At 41.4% G+C, this 12,863-nt stretch overlaps 1 non-coding gene across 1 annotated transcript; it reads right to left on the bottom strand.

The window, feature by feature from the left end:
• Positions 1-1,480: 1,480 nt before the first annotated feature.
• TRNAK-UUU (transfer RNA lysine (anticodon UUU)) lies at positions 1,481-1,553 on the bottom strand. The gene has a single exon. It is a non-coding gene; the product is annotated as a tRNA-Lys (tRNA).
• Between the last annotated feature and the right edge of the window lie 11,310 nt (positions 1,554-12,863).

Genomic DNA, 12,863 nt, shown 5'->3' with positions numbered 1-12,863 from the left:
AGAGCTGAATTCTGTTTATGAAGCGTTGTTTGGGGGCATCGATGTAAGTTTGAAAAATGCAAGTTCTGTGGAAGTAATAAGTAATGAAAGTCAAGGGCAGCCTGAGCTCCTTGGGGAATGGGTGGTGTTCCTCACTGGGCTGGGTGCCTCCTGCCTGGGCCCTTCATCAGAGCAGTTACAGTTACATCCAGGAGACGCCTCTCAGACTAGAGAGTGAGTACTCCTCAGGGTCAGAGCATGGGGTGGGGGGAGCACTCACAGGGCCTGTGCAGCACATTGACGATGTTCATCGAATGAGCTCTTAGCTGGGCTGACCTGAGAAGGAGGAAGGAAAAAGCCGACAGAGAAGGCAAAAGTCTTCTAGTTTGTTGGTTTGATGTATCTCTCTTTTTTTTTTTTTAATAAATTTATTTATTATTTTTGGCCGTGTTGGGTCTTTGTTGCTGCTCGCGGGCTTTCTCTAGTTACGGCGAGCAGGGGCTACTCTTCGTTGTGGTGCGCGGGCTTCTCATTGTGGTGGCTTCTCTTGTTGCAGAGCACGGGCTCTAGGCGCGCAAGCTTCAGTAGTTGTGGCACGTGGGCTCAGTAGCTGTGGCTTGCAGGCTCTAGAGCGCAGGCTCAGTAGTTATGGCACACGGGTTTAGTTGCTCCGTGGCATGTGGGATCTTCCCGGACTAGGGCTCGAACCCGTGTCCCCTGCATTGGTAGGCGGATTCTTAACCACTGTGCCACCAGGGAAGTTGGTTTGATGTATCTCTTATTAAGTACTTAGAATGATATCAGTACATCAGACGTTTGCTTTTTTTTGGCTAGTCATCAAACTTTTATCCCTTCTGATTTCTATCTTTACTTCAGGCTGGAACAAGAAGAGGAAGGTGATCATTTCTGGCTTAATTAGTCACGACTATTAGGTGTTTAAGTATGACACATTTTAAATATCTTTCAAAATCAGGAGACGATATCACTGAAACCTTTGTATTAAAAATAAAATCAAAACATGACTTTCCTCCCCAACAACCAATGCAATTATAACATGCCACTATTTTTTTTTAATAAATTTATTTATTTTATTTACTTATTTTTGGCTGTGTTGGGTCTTTGTTGCTGTGCACGGGCTTTCTCTAGTTGCGGTGAGCGGGGGCTACTCTTCGTTGCGGTGCGTGGGCTTCTCATTGAGGTGGCTTCTCTTGCTGTGGAGCACGGGCTCTAGGCACGCGGGCTTCAGTAGTTGCGGCACATGGGCTCAGTAGTTGTGGCTCACGGGCTCTAGAGCACAGGTTCAGTAGTTGTGGCACATGGGCTTATTTGCTCCGCGGCATGTGGGATCTTCCCGGACCGGAGATCGAACCCATGTCCCCTGCACTGGCAGGCAGATTCTCAACCACTGTGCCACCAGGGAAGCCCCACCGCTATTTTTAAAAATAATTTTTTTAAACTTTGTTTTTGACCATGCCACACCATGCGGCTTGCAGGACCTTAATTCCCCGACCAGGGATTGAACCCGGGCCCTCGGCAGCAAAAGTGCAGAGTCCTAACCACTGGACCACCAGGGAATTCCCTAAAAATAACTTTAAAAAATTAATTTTATTCTTAATAGCAGTGACTTTGCGAAACTGTGTGCTTATTTTTCTGATGCTTTTGTTGCTAAAATATTCTCGGAGCTCTTCATTCTTTTATTTATTCTTTTTTTTTTTTAAATTAATTAATTTATTTATTTTTGACTGTGTTGGGTCTTCGTTTCTGTGCGAGGGCTTTCTCCAATTGTGGCGAGCGGGGGCCACTCTTCATCGCGGTGCGCGGGCCTCTCACTGTCGCGGCCTCTCCCGTTGTGGAGCACGGGCCCCAGACGCACAGGCTCAGTAGCTGTGGCTCACGGGCTTAGTTGCTCTGCGGATGTGGGATCCCACCAGACCAGGGCTCGAACCTGTGTCCCCTGCATTGGCAGGCAGATTCTCAACCACTGCGCCACCAGGGAAGCCCCTATTTATTCTTTTGACAAACATTTGCTGAGAATCTGTTTTGTCCCAAGCACTGCTGGGGACGTAAAGATGAAGAGGCCTAGGGCTGGTCCTCCAGGAGCTCACTGAATGGTGGGGCGACAGTTACAGTGCAGTGACAGTGACAATGCAGGTAGCAGGTGCTCTAGGGGAGGGGGTATGAGGTGCTGGGTCCTTATGTGGGTAGGGAGAGAGGGCTGCTGGGGGTCTAAAGGAGACAGTGAGGGCACCTGCAGGAGGAAGCAGTGGAGATGGTCCTTGAATGGTGAGCTGGAGTTCGCCAGGAGGAGCAGGAGTGGGGACTCAGGTGCTTCCTGGCAGAGGGAATAAAAGTTCTCTTATGTAGGCATGGGAGTGAGAAAGAGTGTGCCACAGAGAGAAGGGATAGTTCAGCATGCTTGGGGGAGAGAGGGCAGAGCAGAAGCGCGCAGAACTTTGCCCACCACGCTGAGGTGATGAAAAGTTGTGGAAAGATTCTTGGAAAGTTGACTCTGGCAGTAGTGAGGAAGGACTGGCTTTGGGGGCAAGACAGGAAGATGGGGTATGAGGCTAATACTACTTATCTGCACAAATGGGAGGGGGGGAGGTAACTGAGGGAATATGCACCCTCCTCCCTGAATTCCTAGAGGCACTTGAAGTACTTTTTTTTTTTTAATTGAAGTATAGTTGATTTACAATGTTGTGTTAGTTTCAGGTGTACAGCACAGTGATTCAGTTCACATATATATATATATTTATATATATATATATGTAAAATTCTTTTTCAGATTCTTTTCCATTATAGGCTATTAGAAGGTATTGAATATAGTTCAATATATTGAACTATATATAATTCAATATATATATTGAACTGTGCTATACAATAGGAGCTTGGTGATCTGTTTTATATATAGTAGTGTGTATCTTATACACTTTTATAACTCTCAGAAACGTGATAACTATCCAATAGGTGAACCGTACATGTACATGGTGAAATGTATCCCACAGTTCCATGTGTCCTACAGGAACATAACAATTGAACATTTTTCATCAAGATAGAAAATGACAGCTTGGTTTCCCCCATCCTCCACCCAATCAAAAAACCTGTCAGTCATGCTGCACGTTTGGTCCATCCAGGTCAGAATCAATGGTTAACCTAAGGTAGGGACTGGGAAGGAAAGGAAGGAGATGGCCAGGACAATGGAGTCATTCAGTGGTTAGGCAAATGATTACAGATCTTGGCCAGTAATTTAAGGTGAAGGTAGGGGCTAAAGGAGTAGTCTAGGATAATTCCTATATTTCCAGCTTGGTCACTAACTTTTAAAATTGCCTTCTGAGTCCCTTTATGGACCAAGAAGATCAGTTTCATTACTTTTTAAAAATTTTTTACTGAATAATTATTTATTGGGGAACCTTTTATAATCAGAGCAATTTGAGATGTACAAAGATGAAAAAGAAACCATTTGTTTTCAAGGAATTTAAAACTGAGCTGGGGAGACAGATATGTCCAACAATTAACTATAAAACCAAGCACTAGTTTAAGGGTTAAAAACAGAGTTACAATCAACCAACTATGAAGATAAGGAAGGTTTTGGACCCTGACCATTTCTCATTCATTTTGTTTTCTGGTTCAGAATCCCCATATTGGAATGCTAGTATGGGATATGCGCACGTAGTTATACAGATCCAGGTTCTTAGGACCTTTCTTAGAATTTGACTCATGATTTTTCTTCTGTCCTTCTGCTGGCAGTTGCCCTAGGAATACCTGCCATTTAATCTTCTTTTTAAATAGATATTTACTGGAGTATAATTGCTTCACAATACTGTGTTAGTTTCTGTTGTACACCAAAGTGAATCAGCCATATGCATACATATGTCCCCATATCCCCTCCCTGTTGAGCCTCCCTCCCATCCTCCCTATCCCACCCCCCTAGGTCATCAAAAAGCACTGAGCTGATTTCCCTGTGCTATGCAGCTGCTTCCCACTAGCTAACTATTATACATTCATTAGTGTATGTATGTCAATGGTACTCACACTTCGCCCCAGCTTCCTCCTCCCACCCCATGCCCTCAAGTCCATTCCCTAGGTCTACATCTTTATTCCTGCCCTGCAACTAGGTTCATCAGTACCTTCTTTTTTTTTTTTTAGATTCCATATATATGCGTCAGCGTACGGCATTTGTTTTTCTCTTTCTGACACACTTCACTCTGTATGACAGACTCTAGGTCCATCCACCTCACTACAAATAACTCAATTTCATTTCTTTTTATGGCTGAGTAATAATCCATTGTATATATGTGCCACATCTTCTTTATCCTTTCATCTGTTGATGGACATTTAGGTTGATTCCGTGTCCTGGCTATTGTAAATAGTGCTTCAATGAACACTGTGGTACATGACTGTTTTTGAATTATGGTTTTCTCAGGGTATATGCCCAGGAGTGGGATTGCTGGGTCATATGGTAGTTCTATTTTTAGTTTTTCAAGGAACCTTCATACTGTTCTCCATAGTGGTTGTATCAGTTTACATTCTCACCAACAGTGCAGGAGGGTTCCCTTTTCACCACACCCTTTCCAGCATTTATTGTTTCTAGATTTTTTGATAATGGTCATTCTGACCAGCGTGAGGTGATACCTCATTGTAGTTTTGATTTGCATTTCTCTAATAATTAGTGATGTTGAGCATCTCTTCATTTGCCTCTTGGCCATCTGTATGTCTTCCTTGGTGAAATGTCTATTTAGGTCTTCTGCCCATTTTTTAACTGGATTGTTTGTTATTTTGATATTGAACTCCATGAGCTGTTTGTATATTTTGGAGATTGATCCTTTGTCTTTTGTTTCATTTGAAAATATTTTCTCCCATTCTGAGGGTTGTCTTTTTGTCTTCTTTATGGTTTCCTTTGCTGTGCAAAAGCTTTTAAGTTTAATTAAGTCCCATTTGTTTATTTTTGTTTTTATTTCCATTACTCTAGGAGGTGGGTCAAAAAAGATCTTGCTGTGATTTATGTCATAGAGTGTTCTGCCTATGTTTTTCTCTAAGAGTTATAGTATCTTGTCTTACATATAGGTCTTTAATCCATTTTGAGTTTATTTTTGTGTATGGTGTTAGGGAGTGTTCTAATTTCATTCTTTTACATGTAGCTGTCCAGTTTTCCCAGCACCACTTACTGAAGAGACTGTATTTTCTCCAATGTATGTTCTTGCCTCCTTTGTCATAAATTAGGTGACCATATGTTCATGGGTTTATCTCTGGACACTCTATCCTGTACCATTGATCTATATTTCTGTTTTTGTGCCAGTACCATACTGTCTTGGTTACTGTAGCTTTGTGGTATAGTTTGAAGTTGGGAAGCCTGATTCCTCCAACTCCGTTTTGCTTTCTTAAGATTGCTTTGGCTATTCGGGGTCTTTTGTGTTTCCATACGAATTGTAAAACTTTTGTTCTAATTCTGTGAAGAATTCCATTGGTAGTTTGATAGGGATTGCATTGAATCTGTAGATTGCTTTGCGTAGTATAGTCATTTTCACAATATTGATTCTTCCAATCCAAGAACATTGTATACATCTCCATCTGTTTATGTCATCTTTGATTTCTTTCATCAGTGTTTTATAGTTTTCTGAGTACAGGTCTTTCGCCTCCTTAGGCAGGTTTATTCCTAGGTATTTTATTCTTTTTGTTGCAATGGTAAATGGGAGTGTTTCCTTAATTTCTCTTTCTGATTTTTTTGTAGTTGGTGTATAGGAATTTCAGAGATTTCTGTGCATTAATTTTGTATCCTGAAACCTTACCAAATTCATTGCTTAGTTCTAGCAGTTTTCTGGTGGCATCTTTAGGATTTTCTATGTATAGTATCATGTCATCAGCAAACAGTGACAGTTTTACTTCTTCTTTTCCAATTTGTATTCCTTTTTCTTCTTTGATTGCTGCGACTAAGACTTCCAAAACTATGTTGAATAAGAGTGGCAAGAATGGACATCCTTGTCTTGGTCCTGATCTTAGTGGAAATGCTTTCAGTTTTTCACCATTGAGTATGATGCTTGCTGTGGGTTTGTCATACATGGCCTTTATTATGTTGAGGTAGGTTCCCTCTATGCCCATTCTCTGGAGAGTTTTTATCATAAATGGGTGTTGAATTTTGTCATAAGCTTTTTCTGCATCTATTGAGATGATCATATGCTTTTTATTCCTTAATTTGTCAATGTGGTGTATCACATTGATTGATTTGCGTATACTGAAGAATCCTTGTGTCCCTGGGATAAATCCCACTTGATCATAATGTATGATCCTTTTAATGTGTTGTTGGATTCTGTTTGCTAGTATTTTGTTGAGGATTTTTGCATCTATGTTCATCAGTGATATTGGTCTATAATTTTCTTTTTTTGTGATATCTTTTTCTGGTTTTGGTATCAGGTTGATGGTAGCTTTGTAGAATGAATTTGGGAGTGTTTCTCCCTCTGCAATTTTTTGTAAGAGTTTCAGAAGGATCGGTGTTAGCTCTTCTCTAAATGTTTGATAGAATTTGCCTGTGAAGCCATCTGGTCCTGGACTTTTGTTTGCTGGAAGATTTTTAATTACGGTTTCAATTTCATTACTTGTGATAGGTCTGTTTATACTTTCTAATTCTTCCTGGTTCAGTCTTGGAAAATTGTACCTTTCCAAGATTTTGTCCATTTCTCTGTGCTTGTCCATTTTATTGGCATATAGTTGTTTGTAGTAGCCTCTTATTTATTTATTTTCATTTTTTGGCTGTGTTCAGTATAGTAGTCTCTTATAATCCTTTGTATTTCTGCACTGTCAGTTGTGAGTTTTCCTTTTTCATTTCTAATTTTATTGATTTGTGTCCTCTCCCTTTTTTTTTCTTGATGAGTCTGGCTAAGGGTTTATCAATTTTGTTTATCTTCTCAAAGAATCAGCTTTTAGTTTTATTGATCTTTGCTATTGTTTTCTTCGTTTCTATTTCATTTATTTCAGCTCTGATCTTTATGATTTCTTTCCTTCTACTGACTTTGGGTTTTCTTTGTTCTTCTTTCTCTAGTTGTTTTAAGTGTAGGGTTAGATTGTTTATTTGAGATTTTTCTTGTTTCTTGAGGTGAGATTGAATGGCTATAAACTTCCCTCTTAGAACTGCTTTTGCTGCATCCCATAGGTTTTGGGTCATCTTTTCATTGTCATTTCATTGTCATTTTTTCATTGTCATTTTTCATTGTCATTTTTTTCTATGTGTTTTTTTTTTTTTTTTTTCTATGTGTTTTTTAAATTTCTTCTTTGATTTCTTCAGTGATCTCTTGGTTATTTAGTAGCACACTGTTTAGCCTCCATGTATTTTTGTTTTTTACAGTTTTTTTCCTGTAGTTGATTTCCAATCTCATAGCGTTGTGGTCAGAAAGATGCTTGATACGATTTCAATTTTCTTAAATTTTCCAAGGCTTGATTTGTGACCCAAGATGTGATCTATCCTGGAGAATGTTCCATGTGCACTTAAGAAGAAAGTGTACTCTGCCACTGTTGGGTGGAGTGTTCTATAAACATCAATTAGATCTATCTGGTCTCCTGTGTCATTTAAAGCTTGTGTTTCCTTATTTATTTTCTGTTTGGATGATCTGTCCATTGGTGTAAGTGGGGTGTTAAAGTCCCCTACTATTATTGTGTTACTGTCTATTTCTCCTTTCATGGTTGTTAACATTTGCCTTATGTATTGAGGTGCTCCTATGTTGGGTGCATAAACATTTACAGTTGTTATATCTTCTTCTTGGATTGATCCTTTGATCATTACGTAGTGTCCCTCCTTATCTCTTGTAACAGTCTTTATTTTAAAGTCTATTTTATCTGATATGAGTATTGCTACCCCAGCTTTCTTTTGATTTCCATTTGCATGGAATATCTTTTTCCATCCCTTCACTTTCAGTCTGTATGTGTCCCTAGGTCTGAAGTGGGTCTCTTGTGGACAGCATATTAATGGGTCTGGGTCAGCCAGTCTGTGTCTTTTGGTTGGGGCATTTAATCCATTTACATTAAGGTTATTATCGATATGTATGTTCCTATTACCATTTTCTTAATTGTTTTGGGTTTGTTTTTGTGGGTCTTTTTCTTCTCTTGCGTTTCCCACCTAGAAAAGTTTCTTTAGCATTTGTTGTAAAACTGGTTTGGTGGTGCTGAATTCTCTTAGCTTTTGCTTGTCTGAAAAGCTTTTGATTTCTCCATCAAATCTGAATGAGATTCTTGCTGGGTAGAGTAATGTTGGTTGTAGGTTTTTCTCTTTCATCACTTTAAGTATATCCTGCCACTCCCTTCTGGCCTACAGAGTTTCTGCTGAAAAATCAGCTGATAACCTTATGGGGATTCCTTTGTATGTTATTTTTTGTTTTTCCCTTGATGCCTTTAATATTTTCCTTTGAATTTAATTTTTGTTAGTTTGATTAATATGTGTCTTGGCGTGCTTCTCCTTGGATTTATCCTATATGGGGCTCTCTGCGCTTCCTGGACTTGATTATTTCTTTTCCCATATTAGGGAAGTTTTCAACTATAATCTCTTCAAATATTTTCTCAGGCCCTTTCTTTTTCTCTTTTTCTTCTGGGACCCCTATAATTCAAATGTTGGTGTGTTTAGTGCCGTCCCAGAGGTCTCTGAGATTGTCTTCAATTCTTTTCATTCTTTTTCTTTATTCTGTTCCTTGGCAATTATTTCCACCATTTTGTCTTCCAGCTCACTTATTCATTCTTCTGCCTCCGTTATTCTGTTATTGATTCCTTCTAGTGTATTTTTCATTTCAGTTATTGTGTCATTCATCTCTGTTTGTTTGTTCTTTAGTTCTTCTAGATCTTTGTTAAACATTTCTTGTATTGTCCCAGTCTGTGCCTCCATTCTATTTCCGAGATTCTGGATCATCTTTACTATCATTACTCTGAACTCTTTTTCAGGTATATTGCCTATTTCCTGTTCATTTATTTGGTCTTGTAGGTTTTTACCTTGCTCCTTCATCTGTGACATATTTTTTTGCCATCTCATTTTTTTTTTTTTTTTTTATGAGTGGGATTGTGTTCCTGTCTTACTGGTTGTTTGGCCTGAGGCTTCCAACACTGGAGTTTGTAGGCTGTTGGGTAGAGCTGGGTGCTGAGATGAGGACCTCCGTGAGAACTCACTCTGATGAATATTCCTTGGGGTCTGAGGTGCTCTCTTAGTCCAGTGGTTCGGACTTGGTGCTCCCACTGCAGGAGCTTCAGCCTGACCCCACGTTCGTGAACCAAGATCCCACAAGTCGTGTGGGGTGGCAAAAAAAAAAAAAAAAGAGGGAGAGAGAGAACAGTAACAAAGTAAAAAATAAAATTAGACTAGGAAACTAACAGATATGTTAGAAAGAATATAAAAATAAAGATATAGATGAATCAACAACCGGAAGGTACAGCAGTACCACAATAGTAAAAAAGAGGAGGAGGGAAAAGAAAAAAAAAAACGGGGGGGAAAGGCCTTGGCTGTGGAGAGCAGGGCCTAAGCAAGGGCGAGGTTTGGGTGGTGGGCAGGGCCTGTGCTCAGGACCCACAGGGCTTGAGAAGGCCCTGGGGGTGTGCGGGGTGGGGCTTAGGCTCAACGGAACAGAAGGGGCCCAGGCGTGCCCCCCATCCCTGGTCTCAGAGGGCGGGAGACCTCAGCTGGGAGCCCAGCAGGCTTCCTGGGCTTGAGTGGGTGGGGCAAATGCCCCCCCTCCTCCCAGAGGGCCCCTACTGTCTGCCTGGCCTCCCTCCTATGCCCTCAGGATCCACGTGGCCTGGAGGGGGCTTTGGAGGGCAGGGGACCGGCCTGGGAGCTCAGCAGGCTCACTGGGCCCGAGTGGGTGGGGCAATTCCCCCCCCCACGACTCCTCTCCAGCTCCTCTGGAGGGCCCCTCCCACCTGCCTTTCCTGATCTCCCCTGGGCTCAGGGGCACCGATCCTCTCTGGCCTCCACTTCTCCTCCCCGCTCAGTTCCCGCATATCCTACCGGTTCACTTGGGGGTTCCTCCCTTCTCCTTGGGCATCAGGGTTCCCCACCAGTGGCCAGCAGGAGCCCTAGTTGCGGGGAGACGCTAACTCGGCGTCTTCCCACACCGCCATCTTCCAGTTTCATTACTTTTTTACTCATTCCGCACAGCATGAAAGATGTCTCATTTGGTCATCTTTTTTCAGTTATTCCATAGAGCATGAACTAGTTTGATAATCCACATGAGTCACTGGATTATCCTCTGATTGAAATTGACCTCGGGTTATTTACAAAAAGGATTTACTTTCAAAGGGTAAGGTTTACCCTCAGTAAGGGTCTGCATGAGAACACGCCCAAGTTCTGTCCTGTAAAATGTTTTCTTCTTTTATCTAAAATTGGGAAAACATTTCATAATTGGAAAAATTTAGTGAAAAGTCAGTCTTTAACAGCATCGGTGTGCTTGGTATTCTGAAGAGACTGCAGCCTCTCATGTCCTTAGTGCCTTTGGCTCAGGCAGTTTCCTGTCTGGAAAGTCTCCACATGTCACCCTCCTCCCCATTACTAACTGGGGAATCAGACACACACTTCGAGACCCAGGTTGAATATCACCTCTTCTGCCTTCCTGACAGCCTCACATCCCAGGCAGGAAAAGCACTGCCTCTTCCAGACTGTCTTCTCCAGTTGACCATGCACTCTTTTAATGGAGGCCCCACATGCCCATATTTGAGTCACCATCATTCACACATCTGGATTTAGCATAAGTTTAATTTATTTGGTTAAGTTGTAGAGGATTCAGAAATGTGGTAACGAATGTTCCATCTGCCTGGGAAGGTTGGAACCCAGAGCCCACCGTGAGGAAGCTACATGAGGGTGCCCAGCCAGGGGGCAGAACCTCTTGACACCTGGCAGTAGCAACAGGTGGGCACCAGGGAGAAGTGAAATGAAAGCAGGTTGGGGGTGGGGTTCAGGGCCAGGATTACTGCCTCTGGTAGGCCTGGAGAGGCAAGAGCAAGGCAAGGACTTGTTATTGATTTTGGGGGAGTGGGGGGAGGAAAGGGGCTACTGGGATGGTTTAGGGAGGGCACTTAAGGACCAGCGTGAAGACATTACCCAAAATGTGAGAAAAAAATCATGTGATGAGTCCAACGGCTGGCACAGACTGCAGCTGTTACTGCATTTCGAAAGCGCAGGGAATCATTATATTTGCAAAGGAAAACTTAAGCTGGGGCTGGAAAAACATGATTTGGATATTTATAGAGGCCAGTACGAAAGAAATTCCAGGCATAAAGGTGGGAGCAAGCATGAAGTGTTTGTGGATGGAGAGGCCATTTGTGAGGGTGAGGCCACCAGCAGGTGTGGAGACTATAGTGACCAGGAGAGTGCAGTCCAGCTGTGGAGATTCTGGAAAGCAAGGCAAAGGAGCCAATATCAAATGCAGAAGGAAATAGGGGCCCCCTATGCTTTCTGAGCAGAAAGAAGAGGCCAGCCATGTGTTTAGGAGATGGTGTGAGTTGTTGACTGAAGCCTGCAGATCCTGGAATTCTGGAATTGCCAGACTTTGATAATCAAATCTGAGTTGAAGGTAAGGTGGGAGAGGACTGTGGCCAGGTTTTCAAACTTGAATCTCAGTTGGTGTGTGTGCTGGGGATACTTGAAGCCACTGTAGGTACAATTCCCATCTTCCTGAAACACTGGATTCATTGAGGAGATTTGTAGGGGGGAAACAAGTGCAGATATATATTTCTGGAGTAGAATGCCAATTTAGAATGATGTTTCAAATAAATGTTCTGCCTGTTCTGGCTGGTCCCTTCAGCCTATACCCAGCCCCCAGCCTCAGGGGAAGACTCACTCCCCTGCCTCTTGGGGTACCTCAGTGGTAAAGGGTCAAAGGACCAGCTGAGATATTCTCCATGGTGGTGATGGGAGAGTTAAGGAGACTCACAGCCTTTTCATTTCTATCTACTAAGGATAAACCACAGTTTGTTTTTCCACTCACCTATCGACAGACATTTGGGTTGTTTGCAGTTTGGGGCTATTACAAATAAAGCACCTGTAAAAAAAAAGTCTTTGTGTGGACATATGCTTTCATTTCTCTTGGGAAAATACTTAAGAATAAAATGACTGGATCATATGGTAGGTGATTGTTTAACTTTTTAAGACACTGCCAAAATGTTTTCCAAAGTGGTTGTATAATTTTACATTTTCATCATCAATGTATGGGGATGGCATTTCCCCCATATCCTTGCCAACACTTGGTATGGTCAACCTTTTCAATTTTAGTCATTCTAAAAGGTGTGTAGTAGTATCTGATTGTGGTTTTAATTTGCATTTCCCTAATGTGTAGTGATGTTGAACATCTTTCACTTGCATCTTTTTTGATGAGGGTCTGTTAAGCTCGCATTTTTATTTCTTTTATATTGTTAATTTTTTATTGGAGTATAGTTGATTTACAATGTTGTGTTAGTTTCTGCTATACAGCAAAGTGAGTCAGTTATACATATACATATATCCACTCTTTTTTAGATTCTATTACCATATAGGTCATTACAGAGTACTGAATAGAGTTCCCTGTGTTATTCAGTATGTTCTTATTAGTTATATATTTTATATATAGTAGTGTGTATATGTCAATCACAATCTCCCAATTTATCCCTCCCCCCACTTCCCCCCTTGGTAACCATAAGTTTGTTTTCTACATCTTGACTCAATTTCTGTTTTGTTAATAGGTTCATTTGTACCATTTTTTTTAGATTCCACATATAAGCAATATCATATGATATTTGTCTTTCTCTGTCTGACTTACTTCACTCAGTATGACGCTAGGTCCATCCGTGTTGCTGCAAACGGCATTATTTTGTTCTTTTTATGGCTGAGTAATATTCCATTGTATATATGTACCACATCTTCTTGATCCATTCATCTGTTAATGCAC

The sequence above is a fragment of the Eubalaena glacialis genome, chromosome 2, assembly GCF_028564815.1.
Source record: "Eubalaena glacialis isolate mEubGla1 chromosome 2, mEubGla1.1.hap2.+ XY, whole genome shotgun sequence".
Lineage (NCBI taxonomy): Eukaryota > Metazoa > Chordata > Mammalia > Artiodactyla > Balaenidae > Eubalaena > Eubalaena glacialis.
Note: the sequence above shows the minus strand (reverse complement) of the source record. Positions and strands in the feature narration are given on the sequence as shown.